Raw genomic sequence first — 15089 nt, forward strand, 5'->3', positions numbered from 1 at the left:
AAGAGCAGATAATAGTAAATCAGGGAAAAAGATTCTGTACTGTGCTGAGTCTCCTTTTTGAAAAGCTGAGTAATGATAAAACTCAAATAGAAAGTGCTACTGAAATTAGAAAAGTTTTAGATGTATGTTCAGGACGAACACAGTTTTCTCAAAATGTACAGCAAGATGCACAGGAATTCTTGATGTATTTTCTTCAGGTACTGGAAGAGGAAGGGGTACAAATACAAAATATGTTTGGTCTCTCTTATAAATGGGAACATAGTTGTGAAAACTGTTATAATATATGTGGCTCTAATGTTGATTCTGAAAGGTTTATTTATGTAACATTGCCAGAGAGTAAAACAGTCACTTTTGCTAAATTAGTTAAAGATGCTAATCATAGCATGCAATGCAGTGAGTGTAAATCTGCCATGTTTTCAACATTAATTTTAAAGGAATACAGACAGTATGTAATTTTAATAATGCAACGATGTAGAGCTGATGGTTCAAAATTGGATACTTTAATAAAGAAGTTTACAGGACAGCAATTATCAATTTCAGGAAAAACTTTTGTAACAGTTGCAATAATTTTCCATGATGGACCTACTGTAACTTCTGGTCATTACACAGTTTATCTTAAATGTGAAAAAGGCTGGACACTGTGTAATGATTCCCAATTGATTTTTAAGCAACGTTTGCCTTTTGATTTAGCAAATTCCTATCTAATCTTCCTGAAACCTAAATTTTAGAGAGATTTGACAACATCTGGAGAAAACAATTTTACCATTTTATTGGATTACCATTTGGAATTTACAAATAAAAAGATTTAACAAATTATCATTTGGCCTAATGGAAAGGTAACCAATTGTAATGTGGAATTTTTCCATTTTTTAAGGAAACTTTGGAAAACCAAAAATTTAGAAAAAATCGGTAACATCTGCACAATTTAAATTTTGGAATGTTATTGGATTGTCATTGGAAATTTTTTCAAAAAAGATTTTTAAAATTACTATTTGGCCATGCGGAAAAGTAAACAATTCTATTGTGGACTTATTTAATTATTAATTAATCTTTCGGAAACCAAAATGTTACAGAGAAACGGTGACATCTGTACAATTTAAACTTTTGTTTTTTATTGGATTACCATTGGAAATTAAACAAAAAAAGAATTTTAAAATTACTATTTGGCCTAAAGGAAATGGAACCAGATGTATTGTGGAGTTATTTGACATATATTATTGTGATTATACTTCTGAAACAAAAATATCAGACGGTATTTTAAAGAAATAAGTATAGATATTAGATGATATTTTTTTATAATATTATGCATTTCTTTAAAGTTATGTTTATGAAAAAAGAGATTCTGGGCTTTTTTAAAAACAATCTTTGAGATTGTTAATTTTTTTTTGCCTGCTGTTAAATGATGAATGCAATTGCTTTCACAATTTATAGTGAAATGCAATATTTTCTGAAAACAGCAAAAAAAAAGGCAAAAATATTTTTTGAAAAATATGTAAATATGTGTACTGTAATATTAAATGTTTTATTAAATATTAATACTTTTTTCTTTTTTTTCAGATTGAGATAGAAAATTTTCGAAAACTATAACCATTTAAAAAGCAATTAAAAATAAATTAAATGAATAAATCTTTTTTTGAGTGGGTATGGTAAGTCAATAATGTCATGGTCCCTTTTTTCCACTTCTCTACAATCACATTTGCAGTTTTTAATTGTAGTCTCTCAAGCACCTTGTAATGTGATAATGGATTTTTAGTGTTTTTAAAAAAAAAAAAAAAAAATTACGCGTACCGTACGCGTACGGTAAAAAAAAAATAAAAAAAGTTTTTTAAAAAATATATAAAAAATAGATGAAAGGTAAGGTTGGCTCTTAAAAGAGCCGTTGTGTTCATGCAGGGACAGAGGAAAGAAAGATTGGGAATATTAGACGGTACAACAAGTGTGCTGATCTATTTTACTGTTCACTAGGGAAACACTGGTCTCCCTATAAGTAATTAGATCGTGACAATGGGCGCACCGTACTTCAACCCTCGCAAACCGAGGGTTAATTTCCAGAGGACCAGAAAAAGGAGATGCTCCCCCCACAGATGAAGGGCTCACCTGACCTGCAGAAGAAGGACTCGGCTCTGCAGATGATGGTCCAGGCTGAGCTGCTGTGGATGTGCTTGGTTGATTTACTGAAGGGTTACCTTCAGTAAGTCGAGCATGAGTCCTTCTGTGTACATCCTTAAGGTGTCTCATCATGGTGTGATTCCCAAAGGAATACTTCCTGTCAGGATTACCTCTTGAAAGTACACGCTTACACAGCTTGCAAGTCACTAAGGGTGCATTTACCTTTTGCTGGCCTTCTGGAAAAGTAAAATAATCCCATACGTAAGAGGTCTTTTGTTTCCTCGCTCTCTGCCTCAAGGTAGTGCTGCTAGCCTCACTCTCAGAAGAGCTCTGCTGTTCTGCCATCGTATCACAAAGACAACCCAGCTCCTTCTCCTAAGGGATCACAAGCAGAAATGAGGGGAATGGGTGTGGTGTAGGAGAGTTCTAGAACTGAAAGTAGTTTCAACCAATCAAAAGTTGTGTTTCATGATCACATGACCTACCGTACGCTTACGGTACGCTTACGGTGCGCTTACGGCAAAAGTACGCATGCGCGTAAAAAAGACACGCGCATGCGCTTAACAGTCACTCCCCGACACTTCCGCGTAACGTGCGCGTTTAGCGTACACGCGTACGCGTCCCACGCGGAGTACGCGCGGCTACGCAAATTGCGTAACTATACGCAAACAGCGTAGATAAATTACGGACGTTGCGTAAACCGTACGCTTACCGTAAGCTTACGGTACGCGTACTAAAAAAAAAATTTAAAAAAAAGGAAAAAATGTATTGCTAATAAATTTTACATGTTTATTTTATAAAATATATTAAAAAAAACATATTATAGAATTTTAAAAATTTAACCATAGTCTTTAAAAAAGGATAGAAAATTAAAATAAAAATATGTAAAAAAAAATAGAAGAAAAAAAAAAAAATTAGCATTTAAAAAACCTTGCAAATTCACTGAAAAAACCATGGGTTTCACACACGTTATAGTTAGGAATTAGCATTTAAAAAACCTTTGAAATTCACTGAAAAAACCATGGGTTTCACACACGTTATAGTGAGGAATTAGCATTTAAAAAACCTTAGAAATTTAATGAAAAAACCAAAGGTTTCACACATGTTATAGTTAGCTGGACATTTCACTCGTAAAAAACCAATGAAATTCCCCCGTTATAGTTAGTTCAGCTAACTATAACTCGCGCGCCCGCAATGCACTACTGATGACGTCACATATTACATCACTCATGACATGGTCAGTGACATCACTCCTGACATCACTGATGACATCTCAAATGACATCACTGATGACATTATCCTTGTGACAGAGTGGTAGACCTCCTCTCACCCTAATATAACCTTTGATACAAACATTCAAAAATAGACACTAAAATTTTCAAAACAATGGACATACCAATAACAGTTACAACAACCTATTCAGTAATTCTAAGATCCACATACACATCCACTCATCCACCAACAATCCTATACAGTCACTCATACATGTACTCACACATCATATGTACTCATACACCTAAACATCCTGTAACACAATCCCACTCATCCATAGAGTTACTCACACACATAGTCACTCATGCTAATAAAGAAACAAACATCCATTTACTTGCATATACAGTTATACACACACCAGCACACTTACTTTAACAGAAACTTACACATACTTAGTCTTTTTAACAATCACTTATAGAAACACATACTTATTCATACAGGAACTCTTCCAATCTCTCACTCTCACATATACTCACTTATAAACAACAATAGTCACATATACTAGTTTAAAACATATGTAGTTACTTATGAAGACACTATTGAGACAGTCATTCACTCACTAACACACCCATGCACACACTCATCCACCCATACAGTCCTGCACACATGCTGTCTTCAACACATACAAACAGTGAGTCACTCATTCATGCATCTATGCACTACGTAATACCCCCCACCGCACCATGAAGACACTCAGACACTCATACTGATACTCAAAAAACCAACTATTAACCTATATAGACACTCATGTAGCTACTCACCAACCCATGCAGCCACTTATATACAAAGTGAGAGACTGATACAGGTATTTACACATTTAAACATTACTCACTAAGCCATGTATTCAAAAAGATACACTTAATCAGTCAGTTATACAATCAATTTTTCCAGAAACAAATCATCAATTTAGACACTTATATACTCATTTATTCTTCCATCAACCTTGAGATATACATATATAAAACATATTTAATTTTTAGAAAAACACACATTCACTGGATGATGTCATCAGTGATGTCATTTGAGATGTCATCAGTGATGTCATGAGTGATGTCACTGACCATGTCATGAGTGATGTAATATGTGACGTCATCAGTAGTGCATTGCGGGCGCGCGAGTTATAGTTAGCTGAACTAACTATAACGGGGGAATTTCATTGGTTTTTTACGAGTGAAATGTCCAGCTAACTATAACATGTGTGAAACCTTTGGTTTTTTCATTAAATTTCTAAGGTTTTTTAAATGCTAATTCCTAACTATAACGTGTGTGAAACCCATGGTTTTTTCAGTGAATATATATATATATATATATATATATATATATATATATATATATATGTTGAAAGCAGATTACCCCTAAAGTGGTCGGGACGCCCAGGATTCACTCCTCTGTAGCAACGTAGGAGTCACCTGCTCTGAGTGCCAATTCATCCAGAGACACTCGGACCCTCGAAATTCAGACGGTGGTGCCAGACCATGACCAAGGGCTGGTCACTATTTTGGTGAAAGCAGATTACCCCTAAAGTGGTCGGCACGCCCAGGATTCACTCCTCTGTGCAGGTAGGTAAAGGACAATCCTCAAACCTCAGCCAACGCGTTTCGGGCGATGGATGCCCTTCATCATGGGCTAACATGAAGTGATGACAAACGGAACAAGTTTCCAGCATGATCCCTTTAATTTAAACAATCTGCATGTGAATCATACAATGAAGCATTCTGGGACTGGTAGTGCTAATATTCCACCCTAATGGGCGCCATCAAAGTCACGTAAAAAACAATCATCAAGGGAATAGAGAGTCACTTCAACCCCGCTGTTAGATTCACTCTGTATTTCCTATTCCACTCAAACTGATTAATGAAGACAGCAAGCGGACCTGCATGATTCCGAGGGGGGGACTCCTCGCGGCAGAAGCAACGTAGGAATCACCTGCTCCGAGTGCCAATTCATCCAGAGACACTCGGACCTTCAAAATTCAGATGGTGGTGCCAGACCATGACGAAGGGCTTTTCACTATATATATATATATATATATATATATATATATATATATATATATATATTCACTGAAAAAACCATGGGTTTCACACACGTTATAGTTAGGAATTAGCATTTAAAAAACCTTAGAAATTCAATGAAAAAAACAAAGTTTTCATACATGTTATAGTTAGCTGGACATTTCACTCGTAAAAAACCAATGAAATTCCCCCGTTATAATTAGTTCAGCTAACTATAACTCGCGCGCCCGCAATGCACTGCTGATGACGTCACATATTACATCACTCATGACATGGTCAGTGACATCACTCATGACATCACTGATGACATCTCAAATGACATCACTGATGACATCATTCAGAGAATGTGTGTTTTTCAGAAAATTACATATGTTTTATATATGTATATCTCAAGGTCGATGGAAGAATAAATGGGTATATAAGTGCCTAAATGGATGAATTGTTTTTGAAAAATTGATTGTATAACTGACTGATTAAGTGTATCTTAGTGAATACATGGCTTAGTGAGTAATGTTAAAATATGTAAATATCTGTATCAGTCTCTCACTTTGTGTATAAGTGGCTGCATGGGTTGGTGAGTAGCTACATGGGTGTCTATATAGGTTATTATTTGGTTTTTTGAGTATCAGTGTCTGATGTCTGTATGGTTCGGTGGGGGGTATTACGTAGTGCATAGGTGCATGAATGAGTGACTCACTCTTTTTATGTGTTGAAGACAGCATGTGTGCAGGACTATATGGGTGAATGAGTGTGTGCATGGGTGTGTTAGTGAGTGAATGACTGTCTCAATAGTGTCTCTATGAGTAACTACATATGTTTTAAACTAGTATATGTGACAATTGGTGTATATAAGCGAGTATATGTGAGAGTGAGAGATTGGAAGAGTTCCTGTATGAATAAGTATGTGTTTTATAAGTGATTGTTTAAAAGACTAAGTATGTGTAAGTTTCTGTAGAAGTAAGTGTGGCGGTGTGTGTATAACTGTATATGCAAGTAAATGTATGTTTGATTCTTTATTAGCATGAGTGACTATGTGTGTGAGTACCTCTATGGATGAGTGGCATTGTGTAACAGGATGTATACGTGTATGAGTACATATGATGAGTGAGTACATGTATGAGTGACTGTACAGGACTGTTGGTGAATGAGTGGATGTGTATGTGGATCTTAGAATTACTGAATAGGATGTTGTAACTGGTATTGGTATGTCCATTGTTTTTAAAATTTTAATTTCTATTTTTGAATGTGTGTATCAAAGGTTATATTAGGGGCAGAGGTGGTCTGCCACTCTATCACTAGGATGATGTCATCAGTGATGTTATCAGTGATGTCATTTGAGATGTCATCAGTGATGTCATGAGTGATGTCACTGACCATGTCATGAGTGATGTAATATGTGACGTCATCAGCAGTGCATTGCGGGCGCGCGAGTTATAGTTAGCTGAACTAACTATAATGGGGGAATTTCATTGGTTTTTTAAGAGTGAAATGTCCAGCTAACTATAACATGTGTGAAACCTTTGGTTTTTCATTGAATTTCTAAGGTTTTTTAAATGCTAATTCCTAACTATAACGTGTGTGAAACCCATGGTTTTTTCAGTGAATTTGCAAGGTTTTTTAAATGCTAATTCCTAACTATAACGTGTGTGAAACCCATGGTTTTTTCAGTGAATTTGCAAGGTTTTTTAAATGCTAATTCGTAACTATAACGTGTGTGAAACCCATGGTTTTTTCAGTGAATTTGCAAGGTTTTTTAAATGCTAATTTTTTTATTTTCTTCTATTTTTTAAACATATTTTTTTTTTTAATTTTCTATCCTTTTTTTAAGATAATGGTTAAATTTTTAAAATTCAATAATATGTTTTTTAAAAAATATTTTATAAAATAAACAGGTAAAATTTATTAGCAATACATTTTTTCCTTTTTTTTAAATTTTTTTTTTAGTACGCGTACCGTAATCTTATGGTAAGCGTACGGTTTACGCAATGCCCGTAATTTATCTACGCTGTTCGCGTATAGTTACGCAATTTGCGTAGCCGCGCGTACTCCGCGTGGGACGCGTACGCGTGTACGCTACACGCGCACGTTACGCGGAAGTGTCGGGTAGTGACTGTTATGCGCATGCGCGCAAGCGCCTGTCTTTTTTACGCGCATGCGTACTTTTGCCGTAAGCGTACCGTAAGCGTACCGTAAGCGTACGGTAGGTCATGTGATCATGAAACACAACTTTTGATTGGATGAAACTACTTTCAGTTCTAGAACTCTCCTACACCACACCCATTCCCCTCATTTCTGCTTGTGATCCCTTAGGAGAAGGAGCTGGGTTGTCTTTGTGATACGATGGCAGAACAGCAGAGCCCTTCTGAGAGTGAGGCTAGCACTAGCAGCACTACCTTGAGGCAGAGAGCGAGGAAACAAAAGACCTCTTATGTATGGGATTATTTTACTTTTCCTGAAGGCCAGCTAAAGGTAAATGCACCCTTAGTGACTTGCAAGCTGTGTCAGCGTGTACTTTCAAGAGGTAATCCTGACAGGAAGTATTCCTTTGGGAATCATACCATGATGAGGCACCTCAAGGATGTACACAAAAGGACACATGCTCGACTTACTGGAGGTAACCCTTCAGTAAGTCAACCAAGCACATCCACAGCAGCTCAGCCTGGACCATCATCTGCAGGGCTGAGTCCTTCTTCTGCAGGTCAGGTGAGCCCTTCATCTGTGGGGGGAGCATCTCCTTTTGCTGGCCCTCTGGAAATTAACCCTCGGTTTGCGAGGGTTGAAGTACGGTGTGCCCATTGTCACGATCTAATTACTTATAGGGAGACCAGTGTTTCCCTAGTGAACAGTAAAATAGATCAGCACACTTGTCGTACCGTCTAATATTCCCAATCTTTCTTTCCTCTGTCCCTGCATGAACACAACGGCTCTTTTAAGAGCCAACCTTACCTTTCATCTATTTTTTATATATGTTTTTAAAAACTTTTTTTTTTTTTTTTTTACCGTACGCGTACGGTACGCGTAATTTTTTTTTTTTTTTTTAAAAACACTAAAATCAATTATCACATTACAAGGTCCTTGAGAGACTACAATTATTATTATTGACTTACCATACCCACTCAAAAAAATATTTATTCATTTGTTTTTTAAAAAAATTGCTTTAAAAATGGTTCTAGTTTTCGAAAATTTTCTATATCAATCTGAAAAAAAAGAAAAAAGTATTAATATTTTTAAAACATTTTATAATACAGTACACATATTTACATATTTATCAAAAAATATTTTTGCCTTATTTTTGCTGTTTTCAGAATATATTGCATTTCACTATAAATTGTGAAAGCAATTGCATTCATCATTTTACAGCGGGCAAAAAAAAATAACAATCTCAAAGATTGTATTAAAAAAGCCCAGAATCTCTTTTTACTTAAACTTAACATTATAAAAAATACATAATATTCTAAAAAAATATCATCTAATACCAATACTTATTTCTTTAAAATACCGTCTGATATGTTTGTTTCAGAAGTATAATCACAATATTATATCTCAAATAACTCCACATTACATCTGGTTCCATTTCCTTTAGGCCAAATAGTAATTTTAAAATTCTTTTTTGATTAAATTTCCAATGGTAATCCAATAAAATTCTAAAGTTTTATTTGTACAGATCTCACCGATTCTCTGTAACATATTGGTTCCCGAAAGATTTATTAATAATATATTAAGTCCACAATAGAATTGGTTACCTTTCCACATGGCCAAATAGTAATTTAAAAAATCTTTTTTGAATAAATTTCCAATGGCACTCCAATAACATTCCAAAATTTAAATTGTGCAGATGTTACCGATTTTCTCTAAATTTTTGGTTTTCCAAAGTTTCATTAAAAATTAAAAAAGTCCACATTACAATTGGTTATCTTTCCATTAGGCCAAATGATAATTTAAAAAATCTTTATTTTTGAAAATTCCAATGGTAATCCAATCAAATGGTAAAATTGTTTTGTCCAGATCTTGCCAAGTCTCTCTAAAATTTAGGTTTCAGGAAGATTAGATAGGAATTTGCTAAATCAAAAGGCAAACGTTGCTTAAAAACCAATTGGGAATCATTACACAGTGTCCAGCCTTTTTCACATTTAAGATAAACTGTGTAATGTCCAGAAGTAACAGTAGGTCCTTCATGGAAAATTATTGCAACAGTTACAAAAGTTTTTCCTGAAATTGATAATTGCTGTCCTGTAAACTTCTTTATTAAAGTATCCAATTTTGAACCATCAGCTCTACATCGTTGCATCATTAAAATTACATACTGTCCGTATTCCTTTAAAATTAATGTTGAAAACATGTCAGATTGACAGTCACCGCATTGCATGCTATGATTAGCATCTTTAACTAATTTAGCAAAAGTGACTGTTTTAGTATCTGGCAATGTCAAAAAAATAAACCTTTCATTATCAACATTAGAGCCACATATATTATAACAGTTTTCACAACTATGTTCCCATTTATAAGAGAGACCAAATAAATTATCAATTGCAACTTCTTCTTCTTCCAGTACCTGAAGAAAAAACATCAAAAATTCGTGTGCATCTTGCTGTTCATTTTGAGAAAACTGTGTTCGTCCTGAACATACATCTAAAAGTTTTCTAATTTCAGTAGCACTTTCTATTTGAGTTTTATCATTACTCAGCTTTTGAAAAAGGAGACTCAGCTCTGAACAGAATCTTTTTCCCTGATTTACTATTATCTGCTCTTGCAAACTTTCCAGATAAAATGCAACATTCAGCACTACATTTGCGTAGCAGTTGACACCAGAGCTATTTTCAAAATGACATCCTACAACCTGTTCTTCTTTTTCCTTACTCTTTTTGCTTGCAATTACATCACTCCTCTTTTTTTTCCTCCTCTGTACATCTTCATCACAGATATTCTCATTTCTCCTTTTACGAGAAACTACACGTTTCTCCAACACAGGATACCGACCTAAATGAGGAGCATAGCTTCTTCCTAATCTATTATACTCCTTTACACAATTTGTATCAGCACTAACTTTTGAGTCATCAAAGTCTATCATGAATAAACCTGATAATGTTTTCACTCGTGACAAAGCAACATATGCCATACCTTCTTTGAACACAGTTGAACCAATGTTCACAAATGCACAATCTACAGTCAATCCTTGAGACTTGTGAATAGTTACAGCATATGCTAGCGAAAACGGAAACTGCTTCCTACGTACATATAAGTCTTTCACAAGCATGAAACGAACTGAACAATGACAAATGTCTTTAACTTCTTCTATCTGATCAAATTTTATTTTTAAACATTCAATTCCATCTTTTTTCTGATAATTAATAAAACCCACAACTCTTCCCATAGCTCCATTAACTAAACCTTTTTCAACATCCAAATTTCTCCTTAAAAATACTCTACAGTTCATGCAAACATAGATTTTTTTCTAATCCAGCTGTTTTGGAAATGTTCTTCTCTAGTGAATCCAATTTATTTTTCAGTGTGCCTGTTACTGTGACAGTAATTCTTCCATCCTCTATTTTGTCCACTGCTTCTAATTTCCTGATCTCTTCCTTTTCCAATTTCAAAAGCTCCTCATTGAATATTGAGCATTCACGTAGAGTTGGCATTAAGCAGATGATACTTTTCTTTTCTGCAATGTTCTTGTATATCTTCTCTGCAACTATTTCTTCCTTTGGAAATAAATTATGTAGCAGCCGACTCTGTAATGCTTTTTTGCCAACTTCTGTGAGTAGTCCAATTCTGATATCTTTCAGAATACTTCCATATTCTTCATCGCTTGCTTGCCTAATATTAGTAGTAAGTTCCTTGTACTCAAAGAAGGACCAAATATTTGTATTTCCGATGCTTCCCAATGACTTCTTTGTGTCTTCATGTGTCACAGTATTAAACACTGGTTGTCCTTTAACTGGAGTAAGTTGCAAAAGATCTCCAAAAACTATGACGTGTTTTCCACCAAATAACATGTCATAGTCTGTCTTCAGAATTTGCTGCATTCTTAAATGCACAAAGGCAAGCATTAAGTTTGAAACCATGCTCACCTCATCAATAATGAGAACTTGCATCTTCTTCAAGACTCTTGAAACTTCCAAGGATGCTTCTCCAGTTAGCTTGTTGTATTGTATTTTGTTCTCATGCTCCACTGGTAACATTAGCAAACGATGTAAAGTGATTCCTTTTATGTTATATGCTGCTAACCCAGTTGGAGCAGTAACCACACAAGACAAAGTAGAATCCGTTTTTTGCTGTAGGTAGCTTCTGATGACTTTAATTAGGAAACTTTTTCCAGTTCCAGCTTGTCCGCTTACATACATCCTAATTGGATGAAATGATGTGCATGAGCACTCTTTTTTTCATGTAGAAATCCGTGATCAATTTTGTTTCTGATCTCTTCATAAATTTGTTGCTGCTCTTCGTTCAGTTGTCTTTCCAAATTTTGTAAGTCTATAAATTCTTCTTGAGCTTGATTCATAGCCGTTTCCACTTCATTCATGGCTATTGATGCTTCATTTTCAACGATTGGTTGTCCTAGGGGATCTTGACTGAGTGTTTCTGAACTTTGGCTGTCCTGAGAACTGTCTCTAGCTATTTCTGCTGCAATTGTAGTCTCCTGTTCAATTTCTTCATTTAACATTTGCAGATAACTTGAGAATGTACTGCATTGTATGCTGTCTTTGCAAGCATTAAAAGAATCTTCATAGCTTTGAAATTCTCCCAGTAGTTCATCCTCTGTACGCCATGGTTTAAACAACTGTAAAAGAGCCAAGTAGTAAAATTCCTACTTGTCAGTAGTGTCGCAACTCAGCTTCCTGTGATTAATCAAACTTCCTTTTGTTTGCTTCACCAAACATCCTTCCTCACCAATGACTTTATATTTTCCATTGTTGATGTCTTCTGCGGCTTTCCGTGAATAAATGTAGTTCTGCAGCACTTCATAGAGACACATGTTCTCCAGATGTTGACTTCTCTTGGGATAATATGTGTCCAACATGTTTGATTTCAAAATAGCTGTACTTTCTGGGTCATTCTCGGCCAAATATTCAATTTCTCCAACAGATTTTAGTACCCGATTTCTCATTGCTGCAAGGCCTAAACTTGCCCAAATTATTCTTCTTGACTTCGAGTAGAGACTTGCAGAAGATAACCTATCTGAACATTCGTAGGATCCAATTTCTCGATGCGATAACATCTTCAAACTGAAACTGTACAGCTTCTTACTGACAGTCTTCTCGTGAGAAATCTCTTCCCACATTTCCTTCAATTCTGTTTTTTCTGATTTTGTAATGTAAGATGTTACATATCGAGCAACAGCAATGGAATTGTCAGCTACATACTGTATATCCATGTTAGCGTTCCACATGGATAAAATCACTGGGTTGTAGTCATTTATATTTTTTGATTCTTCTTTTCTTTTAAGGTTGTAGGTATTCTTAGGTGATTTTCTTGTGATAGTATGTCTCACAGCTGACATAAAACTGTTAACTCTTCCTTTTGAAAGAACAGGTCTAGGAAATCCAAATCGACATTTAGTGTAGTATTTATCTTTGCTCTTGTATTTCCGTCGACAGTATTTTCCACACCGATGACTTTGGAAACGTAAAACTTGCTCCTTTAACTTTTTCTCTTCTGTGCTTTTTGGTATAGCACATGTTGCATATTCTTCAATGTAAGATAACACTGCTTCATCAGTATCTGTTCCAAACTTTGGGGCATCCTTGATCCACAACAGCATATGAATATGAGGAGCACCTCTTGCCTGGTACTCTTTTCTCCAAAAGAAATCTACTACTTCTCCAAGAGGTGGATTTTTTTTTTTGCAGATGAAGGACATCATAGCCTCAAATCTATGATTGAAATATCTGCAAACATTAACCGGATCCAATGAGCACAGTTCTCCTGCTGTCTTGTATTCGATGTTTTTAATGTTTGAATTTGCCTCTCGTAGAAAATCCAGTAAATCATCCCAAGCGTACTCCGCACAGCTTAGGGTAACGAACCATGTTGGTGTTCCTAAATTCCGTAACATGCATTTTAATTCACCATGGCGTCGGTACCAATATTCATTTGTCCCACGCTGACAAGCCATCAGATTGATCAGTTGTGTTTCCAAATGATCATCTCGGTGCTGCACTTTCTCCCTAAAATCCTTAGCAGACACATTTTGTAAATGTACTCCACTTTTTAAAATGTGATTTACTGCATAAGACAGTGCAGACAAGTCGCTTTCAAATAAAAGATGGAACAAATAAGGAATACTTTGTCGAAATCTGGGATCTTCAGCATATAGTCTTGTAGTCCGATACTCAGAAGCTGGAATCTGTTCCGGACGTTCATCGTATCGTCCTCCTTTTCCTTTAGGAAACAGCTGGGGAAAACATCGAGCTTCCAAGCTCTCCTCCCATACACTCACGGGACTTCCTTTTGCTTTCTTCATCTGAAAGAGATCAATAGTGTCTCCCATAACTTCTTTTGAATGAAGAGGATGTATGCTAAAATGTTCATAAATTTCTTCTTCCTTTGACTTGTCCACTTTTTCAATTTGTCCAGTTGGTGTTTCTGTGTCTTCTTGTAAATCTTCTTCTTCTTCTTCTTCTATATAAATTGATTCATACCATTTGTTATTCTTTTTCAAATACAAATTTGCTCTTTGTACTTTCCGTACATCTACCAGCTCCTGCCAAATCTTCTTATTCTTTGTAGGTACACCATTAACCAGAATAATTAATGGTTCAGTTTCCAAAGTATCCGCATCAATAGTTTCCATATTTTTTTTCAAATCCAAGGGCAAATACACCACTCTACCTTTTAAACCTCTCAGTAAATCAGAAGGAGGTAATTTACCAGTTTTGGGCTCCATACGTACTATGGTCTGGAACGGATGAACACATTGAATGAGTATAGACTCATATGTATTTAATTCAGAAAGTTAAGCAGGAATAGCATCCAATTCTAAATTATTATGTACTGCTCTGGTCGGCATTCTATTTTCCTCTAACTTGTTGTAACAGTATTTACAAATACGCTGTACTTCACCCAATTCAAAACAATTTTCAAGAAATATATAGGTGGCAAAATCCTTCCACTTATAATTATCTTCATTTTCACTCTTTCTGTAGAGATCAACATACCTGGTTTGTTTTCTATAATGAGTTCTGCGGCAACAAATACAAGTAATATTTGGTCTTTCATTAGAGATTATTGCAAATTTTGTTATGTGATCATTAAATGTCTTACTTACAGAGGGTTCTACATTCTCTTCCACTTCTTCCTCATTTACTGTGTCCTTCTCTGCACTGTTTTGTTCAGGACCAAAGTAACAAAACTGAATTTCATCAACAAGCTTCTCTACATCTGATACCGTTCCACGGAACAGAGCCCTATTCAATTCATCTAACTTTATTGCTGGACTTTTAGCAAAATACAACCGTCTCACAAACTTTCTCATTTCAGTATGATGAACAGCCAACATCCTAAAATGATGGAAAACACTATTACACACTTTCCTAGATAGACAAGCCAGAGAATGACCCTGCAAACCAGTATTCTCTCTCACTCTGCACGGATCTAGACTTTGAAGCACCTTAATCTTCTGTTTTATACTTTTTTTACTAAATTCTCTTAGAAACTCACGAAATTTGTCAATAGATTCCTGACGCACAGTGCAAA

Source organism: Triturus cristatus, chromosome 2_2 (genome assembly GCF_964204655.1).
Source record: "Triturus cristatus chromosome 2_2, aTriCri1.1, whole genome shotgun sequence".
Classification (NCBI taxonomy): Eukaryota; Metazoa; Chordata; class Amphibia; order Caudata; family Salamandridae; genus Triturus; species Triturus cristatus.